At 52.5% G+C, this 17,790-nt stretch overlaps 1 protein-coding gene and 1 non-coding gene across 4 annotated transcripts in view; one reads left to right on the forward strand and one right to left on the reverse strand.

The window, feature by feature from the left end:
* EML1 (EMAP like 1) overlaps positions 1 to 17,790 on the reverse strand; it is a 156,718-nt gene that overhangs the window by 73,905 nt on the left and 65,023 nt on the right. The window lies entirely within an intron of this gene.
* TRNAI-AAU lies at positions 1,114 to 1,191 on the forward strand. The gene has a single exon. It is a non-coding gene; the product is annotated as a tRNA-Ile (tRNA).

Below are 17,790 nucleotides of genomic sequence, written 5' to 3' on the forward strand. Positions count from 1 at the left end.
ACAAGGAAAAGTAGACAGTTATTTTAACTGTATTATGTATGTTAAAGAAGCCTAGGAAAGGCTGAGTATGTAAGGTAGAGGTATGAAAGTATGTGTGTATTTATTTTATATATATGCCATATTTTATATTACGTATTTTTATTACCTAGTCTGCACTTTGTGACATTTATTTACTTATATTTATGCTATATATGCATATTACATAATTTTTAAAGTCAAATTTCTAGAAAACAACAATGCACTGGATGAGATTAACTGTAAAGATTAGTGAACATAAAGAAACAGCAATAGAAACTATTCAAAATGAAATACTGAAAGAAAACAGATATGACAGAGAGAATGAATGGATGAATGAATGAATGAATGAATATGAATAAGAATAGAGCACCAGGGAGTTTGTAAGACAACCTCAAGAGTCCTAATATCTATATAACTCACGTCCCAAAGGGGAAGAGAGAGAGGAGAATTTAAAAAATCATTAGAAAAATAATGGCTGAAAATTTTCCAAATTTGAAGGAAGTGATAAATCCACAGATCAAGAAGTTCAATGAATCCCAAGCACAAGAAACATGAAGAAAATTTCACCAAGGCAGAGCGGAATCAAGCTGCTTCAGACCAGCGGTAAAGAGATAATCTGGCGAATGAGGGACGCAGAACCCCCTCACTTACTTCACGATGAGAAACGTGCTTTCCCCTGAGAACGGGAGCAAGGCGAGGAGGCCGCCTCTCATCGCCCCTGTTCGGCATCTACTGGAAGTCCCGCTGGTGCGAGAAGACAGGAAAAAGTAAAATACACAAACTGGGAAAGAAGAAATAAAACTGCAGATGACACAGTTATCTATGTAGAAAACTCCAAAGAACAGATGAGAAAAACTCCTAGAATAAGTGATTATAACAAGGTTGTACGATACAAGGTTAAATACAAAAGTCAACTGCTTTCCTATGTGCCAGCAATGAACATTTTGAAATTATAAACACACCACCATTTGCAATAACACACAAAAAAAGAAAGAAAAATACATAGGTATAAATCCAACAATATATGTATAGGATGTGCATGCAGCTAACTATAAAATTATGATAAAAGAAATAAACAAAATGTGGTAAGGATTAGCCCTGGGCAGGTAGCTCAGTTGGTTAGAGCGTTGTCCTAATACGCCAAGGCTGTGGGTTCGATCCCCAGTCAGGGCACATACAAGAAGCAACCAATGAATGCACAAATACGTGGAACAACAAATCGTGCGCTCTCTCTCTCTCTTTCTCTCTCTCTCTCTCTCTGTCTCTCTCTCTCTCTCCCCCCCTCTCTCTAAAAATCAATTTTAAAAAAATGTGTACAAGATCTATATGCAGAAAACTATACAGTCATGATGAAAGAATTAAAAAAGATCTGAAGGAATGGAGAGGTATTTCACATTCATGGATTAGGAGTCCCACCATTGTTATGTTAATTCTTCCCAACTTGATCTGTAGAGTCAACACAATCCCAATCGCAACCCCAGCAAGCTATTTCATGAACACTGACCATCGGATTCTAGAGTTTCCATGGGAAGGCAAAGACCCAGAATAGCCAACACAATGCTGAATGAGGGCGACAACTCTGAGAAATGACATTCCCCACAAATCAAGGCAGCTAATCTCCAACAAAAGAGCAGAGGCAAGTCGATGGAGAAAGGACAGTATTGTTAACAAGTGGCACTGGGACAATTAGACATCCATAGACACAGACCTTACAACGTTCACAAAAATTAACTCAAATGGCACAGAATGGAAAATCAGGAAGCGTTTTGAACTGAATGAGTGTGAAAACACAGCATATCAAAATTTGTGGGATGCGGCTAAAACAGTTCTTAGAATTTTAAAGCACGAAACACCCAGAACAGAAAAGAAGAAAGGAGAAGGAAGAGGAGGAGGTGAAGGAAAATTACCTGAGCTCCTACCTTAAGAAACATAGAGTAAGCCAAAGAGAGGAGGTGATACACAGCAGAGCAGAAACCAATGACACGGACAGAGTATAGGGGCAATCAAGCCAAAAGCTAGTTCTTCACAAAGCAAGTAAAATGGACAAACCTGCATCCAAATTAATCAGGAAAATAAAAGAGAAAGGACACAAAATACCAGCATCCAGAATAAGAGGTGACAGCACTACTGACCTACAGATCCTAAAAGGACAAGGGAGTACTAAGAAACGCTCTATGTCGATAACACACAAATTCTTGGAAAAACAAGATCTACTCAAGTTCATGCAAGAATAGATAACCTAAACAGCTTTAATAAAAATTTTGAATTTATGGTTAATTTTTCCCCCACAAAAAAATCCCCTAGACCCAGATAACTTCACTGGTGGATTCTACCAAACATTTCGGGAAGAAATAATACCACTCTACATAGACTTCTTCCAGATAACTGGAGAGGAGGGAATATTTCTCAGCTCATCTATGAAAGTCAGCCTTACTCTAATGCCAAAATCAGACAAATATATTGCAAAAACAGTGTTGGTTAGCACCTGGACCTGTGATACACTGCGTGGGAGTGTACGTGGGCGTGCACGGGGTACCCTGCGTGGGCGTGCATGGGGTACACTGCGTGGGCATTATGTGTTACACTGTGTGGGGATGTATGTGGGACTATACATGGTGCAACCACTTTGGGAAACAGTTTGCACAGCTCGCCCGCAGTTCGGTCCAACCATTCTACTCCTATGCATTTACCTAAGAGAAATGAAACCACATGTTCATGCACAGACCTGGACACAGTGGTCAAAGCGACTTGGCCCCAAACTGGAAACAGCCCAAATGTCTATCAGCAAATAAATGCATAAACAAACCGGGGTATGTCCACACCATGGACATCCTGCTGAGTAATAAACACATTTCACATGGGTACACGCAACGACATGGGTGAGTCTTAAAACAATTACACTGAGTGGAATGAGCCAGTGAACGGAGTCCGTGCTGTGTGACTCCATTTACAGGAAATGGCACAGGCGCAGACCAAGCTGCGGGCGATGAAGGGGCACAGAGACCCTCAGAGGAGGACGACCACGTCACTGCTGTGATAGTGGCTGTGGTTCCAAGGGTACCTGCGTATGTCAAACGTACCAACTTGCTTACTTAGTAGGTCCCGATTGTTGTATGTCAACAATACTTCCAGAGAGCTTTTTAAAAAGGGAGAGGAAAGCAGAACAAAACCCCCACAAAAACCACCAAATATACATATGCAAATTATTTCAGAAAACCTACATAAGTGTCACAAGATATCAAAAACTCTTCTTCATTAAATGAGACAGGATACAAAAAAAGAGAAAATACTCAGCTTACAGAATTTTTTTCTTAATAGACCTTAAAAATATTTTAAATCAAGGCCAGTGCTACACATTAGCAAAACTTTGTTTCCACACACCCCCCCCCACACACCCCCCACACCCAGTTTTACTCTCTTAGACTAGCTTTGAAAATCCCACTGGGAATTTCCAATTCCAAATCCCACAGAAGATACAACACCCCTCCCCCTCTCCCGCCACCCCCCCACCCCCAGCTGCTGATGGTGCCCATCCCCCACCTGCTCTCTTCCCCTTAGAGCTCGGAGAGTGAGGCTGAGGTTAACCACCAACACAGCCACTCAGCTGGATATTCAGATCTACCCAAGAGGACCTGTGCCTCTCTGCCTGCTTCCAACCCCATGCAAAATGCGTGGGGAAATCCCACTCAGACTACGTTTCCACACCATCATGTCTAAGGAGCGCTCAACACCCTTTGAGAAGGATACCTGGGCAGTGGAGTGTTTGCCACGTGACATTCTGCAGGATGATTTTTTGAGTGTCATTTGAAGTTTAATTTGAAATGTGAATACAGTATGGGGGGGGGGAGTGAGAGAAAGTAAAACAGTGGGAGGGGGGAGGCACAGGAGACAATTAAAATATCCCTGTCAATCTAGAACCCTCAAAGAAGCAGCTTCCTAGAAAGCCAGGCGTTAGGAGGGTCCAGCCTTTTAAGGAGCCCACTTTTTAAAGTCCGAACCATTTTGTTCAATGATGACAAGATCATCCAGTTTCAGAAATGGGCAAAGGACCTGAACAAACATTTCTCCAAAGCAGACACAAATGGTCAACAGGAACACGAGGAGATGTTTAACATGGGTAGACATTAGGGAACTGTACATCAAAGTCACGAGACGCCCCCTCACACATACCAGGATGGCTATAATCAACAAGTTGGAAAATAGTAAGCTTTGGCGAGGATGCAGAGAAACGGGACCGTACATGGCTGGGAGGGGTGTAGAGCGGTGCAGCCCTGTGGAACAGTGTGGTGGTTCCTCGGGGAGTTAAACATAGAATTACCATTCCATCCCCAGGGTGTGCACCCAAAAGGATGGAAAACAGGGACTCGAACAGACTTACACACTCATGTGTTATCACAATGACCAAAAGAGGGACACACCCAAGTGTCTACAGCATATTCACACACCACAAACGCACACCGGCCTACTGGGTCCCGGCGCTCTCTGAGGGTGGGTGAGCTGCCAGGGCTGCCACAACAAGGCCACACAGGCGGGTGGCATAAACAGCAGACATTTTCCTCGCAGTTCTGGAGGCTGGCAGTCCAGGACCAAGGGGCGGGCAGGGCTGGCTTCTCCTCAGGCCCTTCTCTCTCCTCCGCGCCTTCTCTGTCCTCACCTGGTCTGTGTCCTACTCCCCTTCTTATAAGGACACCGGTCCTACGTAACCAGGGCCCATCCTAGCGACCTCTTTTTAACTTCCTTACCTCTTTAAAGACCCATCTCCAAAGACAGTCACTTTCTGAGCTACAGGGTTAGCGCTTCAACATACTGGGGGGGGGGGGGGGTGAGGGGGGAGTTTATGCAATTCGGCCCCTAACACACGGTGTTCACAGCGCCCAGGCCTTCCTCTCCAAGGGATTTGCACACACTGCGTCCTCCTGGCTCCCGCAGCCGCCAGGGTATCTGCAGTCCCCTGTGGAGAGGCTCCCCTGGAGCAGGACCGTCACTGTTGCATTTACTTTGCACCTACTATGTGCACAATGCCTGGTTTTGAATGAATAAGAACGGGTGGATTTACTGACACTCTCCCCGGGCTGAACCCACAATCTGGAGCCGCCCTGACTGGTCTCCCCCAGTGTTCACAGCCACAGTGCGGGTCTGTCCTCGCCACACCAAGTCCTTTGCTTGCAGAACATTCCTGGTCACAACAGCGTCCCAATGCCCCTCTGCTCCCGACTAGTTTCTTCCCTTTGGCATCAACGTGGACTTCAGCCTTTTCCCTCTAGAATGGAATCGCGTTTGTAACACTGACAGAGTCCTCAAACAGCCTAAGAGTCTTTTTTGCTCTATTTTTATTTTTTTTTTTAAGAAGCAGGGTGATACTGACATCGGACAGGGCCCTGTGTTTAAGGGGGTGGAGACGCCGGATTCAGGGAACAAGGGAAAGTCTCCATTCGTGGCGGGACTCGAGCCACAGCGCTCATTCCCCGAGACTGATGGGGACTGCGGGCCACTGCAGCTGCGGCTTAAAGTAACGATGCTGATGCTCCGGGCGATGCTCCCAGCAGTGCTCGGAGCTGAGCGGCATTGCAGGCTCTGGGAGGGAGATGTCAGGTGGAATCCCTGCCCTCCTCCAGCGTGCTGGGTGCCTCCTGGTTCATAGGTCAACCACTGAGCCACGCCTGCCAGGCAGGACGCGGTGCTCAACCTGGCGATACCCTGGGCCACCAATCTGAGTCGCTCAGTCACTAGCTCATGTTCTTCAGGCTCCAGCGAGAAGGACCTGCTCAACGACTTTGCTCACCTGTTCACTGTCCCGCTCCCAGTAGGAGAGGGTGGGGAACCCGTGCTCTGCCCAGGGCCATTTGGGTTTCGTAACAACATTCATGGGCCAGACAACATTATCCACTCAAAAACCAGCCTGTGCCCAGCCAGCGTGGCTCAGTGGTTGAGCGTCGACCTATGAACCAGATCACAGTTCATAGACAGGTGCCCGCGGAATATCAGGGCCCATGCCCAGGTTGCGGGCTTGATCCCAGTGTGGGATGTGCAGGAGGCAGATGATCAATGATTCTCTCTCATCATTAATGTTTCTATCTCCCTTTCCCTGCCTTTTTGAAATCAATAAAAATATATTTTAAAAAAGAAAAAAAAAACAGCAAAAAGTTAGCCTGCTTTATTTGGTCAAACATGTAATTAGCTCCCACCTTATGCCTTGGCAGAGCCAGACCAAATGATTCCTCGGCCCTTGCACAGGCCCTGGGCGGACATCCCCACCCCGGCATCGACCTGTGCCCAGAGCCTAGAGGAGGGCGCGGCTCGCCGGAGGCGCTCAGGAAGCACCCTGGAGGAGGAAGCACTAACACTCCCCCAGCGCCTGTGTGGCCGCCGTCTGTCCGCATACACTGTTTCACTTGCTTCAGGAATTGCTCCATCACTTAATCCAAGTTCATAGATGGTGGAACTGCAGGCTCAGAGGGTCCAGACTCGAGGCCTCAAACAGGTCTCATGAGGCTGCCCGGACCTGCTCCACCCCACACCACACAGGAAGGACTGGCTCTGACGCCCCACTGGGCCAGGCTCCAGCGGGGCCAAGCTATCCTGCTGGCAGCAGGGGCTCCAAGTGGCAATGTTATAACAAGAAATGGAGCCGGTGTAAAAGATGCTGGTTACACTTCCTAAGCCAGCCCCCTCCCCAGCCTCTGGAACTGAGGGACATGGCAGGATGGCGAGGCTCGAACTAGAAAGGCAGAGGGGGGTCTTGGTCGCCTTCCCGAGGCGGCGGCTTGAGAGGGCCCGGCACGCAGGCATGCGGGACCAGCCTGTCCAGGAGCTGAACGCCGTGTGGATCCAGAAAGCACAGATGGACTGCACTGGCGACAGCCAGCATGTCTGCTAGTGCAACGCAGGCCAAGAAGAGGGAGTGTGAGAATACGAAAGGGCTGGAGAGAGGTGTCAGCTGCCTGAAGCGGGGCCCAGAGGAATGGAAATAGGAGACACAATGGAAGGAAGGAGACGAGAGCAGGGCTGGCCGGGCCATCCACCCCGTGAGCCTCCTGCACCGCTAACTGAGCGAGCACATTCCAGCTCCAGGCCTTCATGAGGGACCCACGGGGCGACAGCAGGAAAAGAGATGGTGTTTTCAAACGAAACAGACAGGCTGGTCTCAATCACTCATGTTCTGCGAGGGAGGCAGAGACAGGAAATGGAGGGGGTGTACTCTGTGAATGAGTGTGAAGCACAGGAATCAAACAGGAGGTAGAAGGGGCGAGGGGACAACAGACCTCTACCCCCCACCCCCCAGCTGGGGGCTCCACTTCCTCAGAGCCCTGATGGGAACGAGAATGACATGAGCCCTGTTATCAAATGACATCCGTGAGAGCACTGCAAAGTGAACGCACCTTATCAATATACGGGTTATTACCAGTGTCAACTCCAGCAGCTGAACGTCGTTACATGATTATTCATCGGCTGCCAGGGTCCCCACGCTCGTGTGCACACAGGCTCCTGCCACTGACATTCAAAAACACCACTGAGGAGAGATGGAACCTAGGCACAGAACCTACACAGAACGTTCTCTAGAGACAGAAGAACTTCGCTGGAGAGAACATGGCAAAAGTTCCTGGACAGAAACTGGCCTCAGAACCTAGAGACAGAACCTAGCGAGAGAACATGGCAAAAGATGCTGGACTGAACCTGACTACAGAAATTGGCAAGAGAACCTGACTAGAACCTGGTGACTGAACCTGGCTGGAGAACCTAGCAAGAGAACATGGACACAGAACCTGGCTGGAGATCCTAACCAGAACTTCGCTGGAGATCCAGACCAGAACTTGGCTAGAGATCCTGGCTAGGCTGCTGATCAACTGAACGCTGTCTCCATGTCATCTCTTCTTCGCCGACTCCGTCCACACCTTTGGGAACCCCTGGACCCGCTGGGGTTGGACCCCGGCATATATGCACCCCTGTGTTCATAGCAGTGCAATTTACACTAGCTAAGATCTGGAAATAGCCAAAGTGCCCACCAGCAGATGAGTGGATAAAAAAGCTGTGGTACATTTACACCATGGAATACTATGTGGCTGTAAAAAAGAAGGATATATTACCCTTTGAGACAGTATGGAGGGACCTGGAGAGCATTATGCTAAGTGAAATAAGCTAGTCAGAGCAAGTTACGTATCACATGATCTCACTTATATGTGGAATCTAGTAAACAAAATAAACTGATGAATAAAATAGATCCAGAGACAGGGAAGCATGGAGCAGACTGATGAATCTCAGGGAATGTGTGTGTGGCGGGGGGAGGAGGGGCGCGAAGAGGGGAAGAGATTAACCAAAGAACTTATATGCATATATGCATAACCCATGGACAGACAATAGTGCGGTAAAGGCAGGAGGAGGAGCGGGCAGGGGATGTGGGGTGGAGGGGATCACTGGGGGAAAAAAGGGGGACATCTGTAATATTTTCAATAATAAAGATAAACTAAAAGAAAAGCAAAAAAACAAAAACAAAAAAACACCACTGAGAGGCAGCGCTGTGATCCAGAGAGGCGTGTGTGAGTGTGTGTGTGTGTGTGTATGGGGGGGGGGGCGGCTAGCATGCTAACAGTGGGAACTGCACTGAAGAGATGCAGTCCGCCCTCTGCTCAGATGCCAGAGCTCCGTTCGCCATCACTTGCAAGCACCTCACAGGCTGCGAAGCACCTTCATACACAGAAGCGCAGCCGGGATCTGGTTGTGTGCGCCAGGCTGGCTGTCTGCTCCGGCTGCCCCGTGCTCCACAGCGACGACGTGGCATCACTGGAGGCTGCGCTACTGACTCCCTGCCCTCGGACGGGCGGCGGATACGCTGGTTACCTAACCGCAGACACACTGCCTGGCAATGGCTGTGGTTAGCCACAGACGTAATCAGAGAACCGACAGACATACTAGCAAGCAGGAGTGCAATGGCAGATGCCGATCTGCATGCTTGCTCGAGCCGCTCCTGTTCCATTCGTCTCTCCTGTCACCTGGTGCAGATGGCCCAGAGTTGGCAGAGACCAGTGTCTCCTTCTTCCCACCCAGGAGGCAGCCATGGTGATAAACAGAGAGCCGGTGAGAAGACCCGGGCGAGGGTCCTGTTACCATGAAAAAGTCCTTTAACCCTGGATGCAATGTCCTCACCTGTACCACAGGGACAATGCCCTGACCTCACAGGGTCACTGCCGAGACCTCAACCATACACAGCTCTAACCGCAGCAGGAAAAGCATACAGTTAGCAAGAATCCCTCTGCAAGGACCATGTTCATTATCGCCCGGCCTCTGCTCCAACCAGCAACCGACAGTGGACAAAGTGCCTTCTGAGGCAGTGAGTCCATGGTTAGGAAGTGTGTTGGTGTTTTAAAAATAGGTTTTTATTGATTGATTTTATTATTTTTAGAGAGAGAGAGGAAGGGAGAGGGAGAGATAGAACATCAATGAGATGAGAGAGAAACATCATCGATCTGCTGCCTCCTGCACGCCCTGCACTGGGGATGGAGCCTTCAACCAGGCATGTGCCCTGACCGGGAATTGAACCTCGATCTCCTGGTTCAGAGGTCGATGTTCAACCACTGAGCCATACCAGCCGGGCAGCAAGCAGTGCTTAAAGTCTGGTCCCAAGACCCCTGACTACCCCTGAGCCCCTTCAGGAAGTCCATGAGGGCAAAACGATTTTCATAATAATACCGAGACGTTGTTTGCCTCTGTCCTTGTGCTGACCTGGAGCATAGCCCAGTTGGGGGGGGGGGGGGGCGGGGGGAAGGGAGGTGGCAACAAGTCCCTATGCTCTTTGCTGTCACTGACAGTAAAAAATGCCCAGCTCGCGTAAGAATGTCTTTGACGAAGCTGCAAAACAAGTTAATTTTATTAAAACTCAACCCTCACGAACATGCGCCTTTATATTCTGTAGGACGGACAGAAGCGCTCACGAAGCGCCTTGGCCAGAGCGAGCGCACCTGCCCCCGGGCAGAGCCTGGGCCCTGAGCTGCTGGGCGGGAACCGCTTCCACCCTGCAGAGCAGCCCAGAAGGCAGCACTCACTCAGACGCGAGGCCTGGAATCACTTCCCCAACAGCCAATGGAGTGAGCCTGTCGCTTCAAGAAAACAATGGGCAGAATTTGCTGACAATGAGAGGATGTGAACTTTCCAGAAAACCAGGGCCCTGGGAGACGCAGCACCGCTGGAGCCGGGTGGCTTCCCGAGGCCTCCAGGCCTTTCGGGCGGCCGCGGTACATCAGCCCCTGTGACTCTGATGCATGTAACGCAACGTGTCAGTATCAGTGAGACCTGCCCAGTGAGTCCCTGTTTTTCCAGTGACGGTGCAAAATCACACGCGGGTCAGAGCGTTCAAAGGCAAGATGGACTCCAAGGTTTGAGACCCCCTGACCTCCCGTGTCCACCTGAAGGACTCTGAGCAGAGGGACGGGCTCACCAACCTCCACCAGAAAACACCTCCCTCTCCAGGGACGGCGTGGGCCCCGCAGTGGAGACAGAGCTGGGACTTGCTCTCACCCTGTCCCACCTGAACCCACTTTCCTCGTTTCCAACGAAGCACGCAACCTTTCAAGCTGGACGAACCGAGAGGCCGTGAGACACCTGCGGACCAGGCATCCCAAGAACAACCCTCCAGCTGTCACCTGGGGGCGCCGGTGCCAGCGGGCGAGCCGAGCGAAGTGCCCAGCCCCGCGATCAGTGTCCTGTCTGCAGCCCGAGGAGCACTGTCTGCCCACAGTGTGTGGGAGGTGAACAAACCACCAGGGGGCCCCCCCTCCCCCATCAGAGCCAAGCACAGGCGCTCCCGGACCGCACTCCCGGCTTCGCTGTAGGGTCTGGTCTTGGTAACCGCCCCCCCCCCCCGCCCCCCAAGAAAGGGTGTGACAAGTAAAGAGGAAGCGGGAGGACAGGTAAAAGGAGGTGAACCTCCCCCCTGCTCTGCGGTGTCAGCGGTCAGCAGGTCAGCAGGTCGGAGCACCTACCCTGCAGGGAGCCCCACCTTCCTCCTGGCGGGTCGCCTTGCAGGAGCCACCTTTGGCCTCTAAGCAAACACAGGGCTCGGCTTTAGGCGTCTTCGCCACGGAAGCCACGCCAGAGTCACCACGTGCTTCCCCTCTCAGATCATAAAGAAGACAGAGAGGAAATATCACAAAACCCCAAGACCCACTCAGAACGGTCCTCTGTCACTAACGAGCCTCCAATCGAAGCCGCCCTTCCAGGCGCGGGAGCTTCGGAGCTGCGACCTGGCATCTAAAGTGAGTATCTCCTCACCCCGTCTTAACAAAGACAACCCCCCCCCCACAAAAAAAAATTCTCTACAACGAATCCATGTTAACCTGACACAGTCCGTACCCTATTAGAAGGCGGACAGTTTGTTGTTAAGACAAAGCCTCCTCCGTTCAGCACGGAGGGAATGCAAGCTCGGGTACCAGGATGGCTCTGGAATAAAGAAACTGGAGCTGGAGGACTGGTTCGGCCACGCCCTGGCTGTGTGGCCTGGGGCAGGTTACTCGGCCTCTCTGAGCCTCAGCTGTTCCAGGTGGAAACCCAGTCCCCAGCCTGCCTGCCACGGGATCGCTGGGAAGAGGAAGGCGCGCACAGACCCAGCACAGGGTCCGGCACAGGCCCTCCCTGGGGGTCTGACTTTGCAGGAACAATGGCCACCGAGACACGCCTGCGTGGCGGCCTGGGAAAGTGGAAGGTCACCTCTGGGCTCTGCGCTAACTGGTCCACTGGGGGTGGGATCCCCGAGGGAGGGCGGGGACGGGAGGGGGCTCGGCTGAGCGGCCCAGCCTCTGTGTAACTCACATCTTCACGCGCTCCACTACGTAATCGGCTCTGCCTCACAGCTCTGTGACCTATTCATTCAAAGCTTGCTTTATAATAAACTGGACTCCTTCATCTTCTCTTCGGATTCGTTTTTTAAGAAGGCAAGCTCAGCCTGAGTCCCTTTAGGCCCTTTAATCTCCAGGTTTCTGTGAGAATGACAGCAGCACCCCTCCCCCTTCCCTTCAGTGTTTGGGGGAAGAACAGGGTCATCTCTCAGCGTCTTGGGAACAGGCCACTGTGGGAGCTACAGGTGTGTCAGGTACCTGGGCCTTCACATCGTGTAGGTCGTGGTGTGCGGTTTGTAGCGCCAGGAAGCTGAGGAGGGTCCCCAGGCAGCACCTGGTCCCTGGGCGGCCGACTCAGCACCGGCCACCGCAAGGTAGGCGTGGAAGGGCTCTGGGGTCAGAGTGCCCAGAGCATTAACACGAGTGTCCCATTGATCTGCATTTTAATTAATGTTGGTTGCTAACTAGTCATTAATTTGGGTTGGTATAATTACAGTCACGCACGGCTTAACGACGAGGCTACATTCTGAGGACCGTGTTGTTAGAGGGCGCCGCCGCTGTGCGCACATCAGAGCACGGCACACACACCGAGGTGGTCCGGCCTACGAATCGCCTGTGATGCCGCCAACGCACCCAGGCGACGCCTGCGCAGCAGCCACTGCACGAAGCAACACACATTAGGTCCCGCACGCGAGAACAGACGTCAGCGGGAGCCGGATGCAGCCGGGATCAATGCAATCGCAGTGAACGCCAGGCGTGCGAGGCTGTTGGGGCGCCGCACACGCTTTTACAGAAACCTTCTCTTTATAACTGGAAAGACTGCGCTCGAAATAGCCATAAACACTTAACCGGGTAATGGGGCCGCTCGTGCTCATTGCCGAGTGCTGTGTTCTGTACACGACGGCACGGGCCACACTCTCATCTGACGGGCAGCCCGTGGGGGTGCTCACAACCGCATCACCGCGAGGCCGCAGGGATGTCCCAGCTCCGTGACTCTTCTGAGACCGCCTTGCATATCCGGTCTGTGGATCATGACTGTGCACGCAAAGTTTACAGTCTTCTTACGTCTCTACTTTTTTTTTAGTTATTTTTGCCAGTTCTGATAATCTACCAGATTACCTGTTCCACAACCAAAAGACCATATAAATGTCTATGCTAAGGCATCTAAGTTTTTGCCTTGAAGATTAAAAGAAAAAAGAAAGCTAAGTGACTGTTTTATTCCCCCTGCCCCCCCCCCCCCCCCCCCGCCCCACACACACACCTCAAAAGCCAGCATTTCTCTTGCACAAGCTTGTCATGTGTTGCTTGTTCACTGAGAAACCAAATCGACAGGCTGGTATTTCACAGCACACAGAACAGGTTCGGCCATAACCTCCTGCGGCATAACAGCTCAATCTCCTTCCTCAAGAAAGATAGCTCAGGAGATTCCTGGGCCAAGCAGGCTACTCCACTGCCAAGGGCGGCATCTGTTTATTCAGCCCTGAGGAGGAAGATGTGGAGCTGTGGATCGGATTCTTTTTTAAAAATATGTGGTTTTTTTTGAGAGAGAGAGAGATGAAGGGATAGAGAGGATAGAGAGATAGAGGATAGAGAGAGAGAGAAACATCAGTGATGAAAGAGAATCATGGATCAGCTGCCTCCTGCACACCCCCACTGGGGATTGAGCCTGCAACCGGGAATGTGCCCTGACCGGGAATCGAACCATGACCTCCTGGACCGGATTCCTGGCAGAGTAAACCAGAGGTCCTTTCTTTGGTTTACAGCCCCTCTGCCCTCTCTCCCAGTGGATCAGAAAAGATAATTATTACACTTAGAAACACTTTATCCCTTCGCTTGCTTTTAAAACCATGTAATAATGTTTAGCGACAGAAAAGCAAATTGTAGCAAAGCCGTTGATAACAGAGATGCTAGCCCCTGGGAACTCCAGCAAACTCTTCAGGAGCCCCTACTCAAAGGTTTACATTATTCCTTGACCCTTGAAACTCGCGTCCACCCTGCAGGGAAGCCTGCGTCCTCCTCCCCCAACCACGTCAGAGGGCCCTAGATCTTGACACGGAGCCTCTTTGGTCTGGAGCCGGACGCCCTGTGGAGGGGCCGATGCAGCCTGGGGTGCACAGTGCCACGAGGAGGGTCACCCCGAGGCTCCCAGCAGGGGACGAATGGTGAGAGACGCCTGAGTGCCGTGCGGCTCCTCCAAAAGCCACGAGGCTCTCAGACCAGCGCCAGCCTCGCACGGGCTGTCCCCAGTCGCGCACCTCAAACAGCAGCCACCGCTGGACGGTGCCTGAAATCGACCTTTCCAGGTTGAGGTGAAACATTCATCCGCTTGACTTTCTCCGTCTACACCCAGTCGTTTGGGTGTCAGACACGTGTGACTCGGGGGTTAGGGGGCCACGCCTGCTGAGGCACAGTCAGCAAGACCAGGCCACCACTGGCGCCCCACCCACATCTCGGGGTGCGACTCCCAGCAGGCTCACTGCTCAGCACGGGAGGCTGCACAGCTCTCCACGCCGTGTGAAGACAACAGAGGCCTTGCTCTGGAGGATGTCAGGGGGGACAGTGTGGAAAGAAGTACATGAGATGAACCCCCAAAAGACATGGGGGAAACCGGGGGGCCCCAGACAGACTTATCTGGGTGTGGGAGGGGAGAAGGGAGAGTGGGGAGCACTTCACCGCGTGGCCAGGCAGATTCCGGGGTTCGCCAGGCAGTCCCTGACTGTTTCGCTAGCAAGTACTCGAGAGCCCACTCCACGGCGGGGACACCGAGGCCCAGTGGTGTCGGCGTTCTGTCCGGGACTCTGAGAAGAGCCGCCGCTTCACCTGGACTGGGTTTTGAAGAGCTGCGTCCCAGAAGGTAGAGACTTGGTCCTAATCACCAAATAACTCGGGGGGGGGGGGGGGGCTCGGAGGCAGCAGGAGAGGAAGAGCACAGGCCTGGGACCTGCAGGTGGAGAGGGCATCCTGGGAGCACCGGCCCTCACTGCTCCGCCTGAAATGGCCAACCCAGAACCACGGAGCTGCTGTGAGGACGGAGAAACTACAAGCACACGGTGAGCTGAGGAGAGCGAGCAGATGTGAAGTCTCACCGCTCCCAACGCCAAGGACCAAGCTGATGCCAGGGAACAGCAGACACTCAAATCCTACGGCAGGGAGGGAGGGAGGGAGGGAGGGAGGGAGGGAGGAAGGGAGGGAGGGAGGGAGGGAGGGAGGGAGGGAGGGAGGGAGGGAGGAAGGGAGGAAGGGAGGGAGGGAGGGAGGGGGGAGGGAGGGAGGGAGGAAGGGAGGGAGGGAGGGAGGGGGGAGGAGGGAGGGAGGGAGGAGGAAGGGAGGGAGGAGAAAGGTAGGGAGGGAGGGAGGAGGAAGGGAGGGAGGAGGAAGGGAGGGAGGAAGGGAGGGAGGGAGGGAGGGGGGAGGAGGGAGGGAGGGAGGAGGAAGGGAGGGAGGAGAAAGGTAGGGAGGGAGGGAGGAGAAAGGTAGGGAGGGAGGGAGGAGGAAGGGAGGGAGGAGGAAGGGAGGGAGGGAGGGAGGGAGGGAGGAAGGGAGGGAGGGAGGGAGGGGGGAGGAGGGAGGGAGGGAGGAGGAAGGGAGGGAGGAGAAAGGTAGGGAGGGAGGGAGGAGAAAGGTAGGGAGGGAGGGAGGAGGAAGGGAGGGAGGAGGAAGGGAGGGAGGAAGGGAGGGAGGGAGGAAGGGAGGGAGGGAGGGAGGGGAGGAGGGAGGGAGGGAGGAGGAAGGGAGGGAGGAGAAAGGTAGGGAGGCAGGGAGGGAGGAAGAAGGGAGGGAGGAAGGGAGGAGGAAGGGAGGAAGAAGGGAGGGAGGAAGAAGGGAGGGAGGAAGGGAGGGAGGAGGGAGGGAGGAAGAAGAGAGGGAGGAGGAAGGGAGGGAGGAAGGGAGGAAGGGAAGAATGGAGGGAGGGAGGAAGGGAGGGAAGGACGAGAGGGAGGGAGGGAGGGAGGAAGGGAGGGACGGAGGGAGGGGAGAATTTAGCGAAGACAGTGGACTCTCCCTGGACTTTGCTTTCTCGGGACAAAACCTGGACATCTGGCGGCCTGTGCTGGCGGCCAGGGCTGGCCCTAGAGGCGCAGGGACAGGTGACTGGTCTGGCCTCACATTCCCCAGGCCGCATTCACCTGCAAGCCAGCTTCCCACTGAATGTCAGTCAGGCGTAGGACCCAGGGAAGACCCACATGGAGTCTCATCAGGAACCACCCCGGCCCAGGGCCCGCTTGGCTACCGCTTGGCTAACGGGTCCCTCTCGCCCAGAGCCTTCCCCCACCCCTCGACGCTTCTGATTCCGGTTCTGACCGCAGAACGGAAGCGCGGGGCATAGATCATATGTTACCCAAACCCCAGAGGGCCTGGGGCAGCACCTGTGGTCACACTCAGACACACTCCACAGAAAAGCGGAGGAAAGTCCATGAGAAAGAAAACCATTAGAAGCCACATGTACCCATTTGGATGAGTTTCCTACCGCCATGGCGAGATGACTTCAGACCCAGCCAAGTCTAACCAATGAGCTACCAAAACACACTTGGTCATCAGGGCCTTCTGGGTTCTGAGATCCCAGATAAGGGGCTGTGGGCTGACTTGGAAGCTCGCTCTCCCGTGGGGCTGCCGAGTAAAGGCCACACTGGGCGTGGGCACCTGGGTTCCGGCCCCACTGGCCCAGGATGGAAACAGACACAAGGAGGGAGGGACCACTGCAGGCCAGCAGCTCCCCACCTCCAATGCCCAGCAGTTGTGATTCAAAAACAAGAACTTTTTTTTTTTTTAAAGAAGGCACTTTACCCAGGATGTGCCTCTGAGGAAGCAGGTAAATGTCTGGTAAATATATTTAAGCAGATAAGGAAATTTACAGTTTTAAGAAAATGCTATGGAATCTTGTAAATACTGTTATCATGGCTTATATTTTATGCATCCAGATTCTTGAATGTCGGGTTTTCTTAAAGCAGGGTGCATCTATAAAAAAATTTGCAGAAAAGGTGATGCAATTATCTACATCATATTTTCTTTTTAAATACAGTAGAGTGCTCTTGTAAAGGTAGATTAGCAGATCAACACAGACACTAACGTGAAGTCAACAAATGAAAGGCAGGTGGCACAGTTCAAAGGGCCCGGGTTTTGCCAGGAGACCTGTCATTTAGTTAACTGTGTGACCCTGGTAAAGCTACTTAACGCCCATCAGTCTACCTGTGATAAAACAGTACTTCACTAACCTTGGAGTTCAGTTGTAGGAGGTAAGGAAGAAACAGATCTGAAGGTGCTTGTAAAGCTATGAAACACGACAGTGGAGATTAGTTTAACTGGGCTTATGTACTAGGTAAATGAAAGTAAATGAAATTAAAATAGAGAGTCTCAATATTACTCTGGAGAGTTCCAGTCAAGAGGGTGGAGTGGGTGAGCACTGTGCTTGCCATGCCCAGGACCACATCAAATCACAAGCAAACTACAGGACAACCAACCTGGAGAACCACCTGGAGACGGGCTGAACAGAGCCCATCACTAAGGATGTAAAGAAGAAGCCGCGTAGAGAATGGTAGGAGAGGCAGAGACATGAAAAGGGCTGGCCCCACACCCACATGTGGCGGCTGAGAACCAGGAGGGATAGCTCAGCTGCAGAGGCACCCTTGAAAAACGAGGGGGTCAGGCCCCCTACCAAGCTCCCCAGCCAGGAACACCAGCACCGGGAAGAGAAGCCCACAAAACACCTGGCTGTGAAAGTCGGCAGGGATTCCATGTCCAGGTGAGACAAGAGGGCAGGCTGATGGAGGCCCAGGTGTCCTCCTAAAGGGCAGCTCACAAACTCTCGCTTGCAAGCACTCACCCTGGGCTCTGGTGGAAGGACTGCAGCTTTGGGGGGCTCAGCTGTCCCTGTGTTGAGCCCTCCTCCCACAGCCACATCTGAATCTGCATCAGCCTGGGCTCCACCCTGATGGCTCTTTGAGACCTT

The sequence above is a fragment of the Myotis myotis genome, unplaced genomic scaffold (assembly GCF_014108235.1).
Source record: "Myotis myotis isolate mMyoMyo1 unplaced genomic scaffold, mMyoMyo1.p scaffold_m19_p_1, whole genome shotgun sequence".
Classification (NCBI taxonomy): Eukaryota; Metazoa; Chordata; class Mammalia; order Chiroptera; family Vespertilionidae; genus Myotis; species Myotis myotis.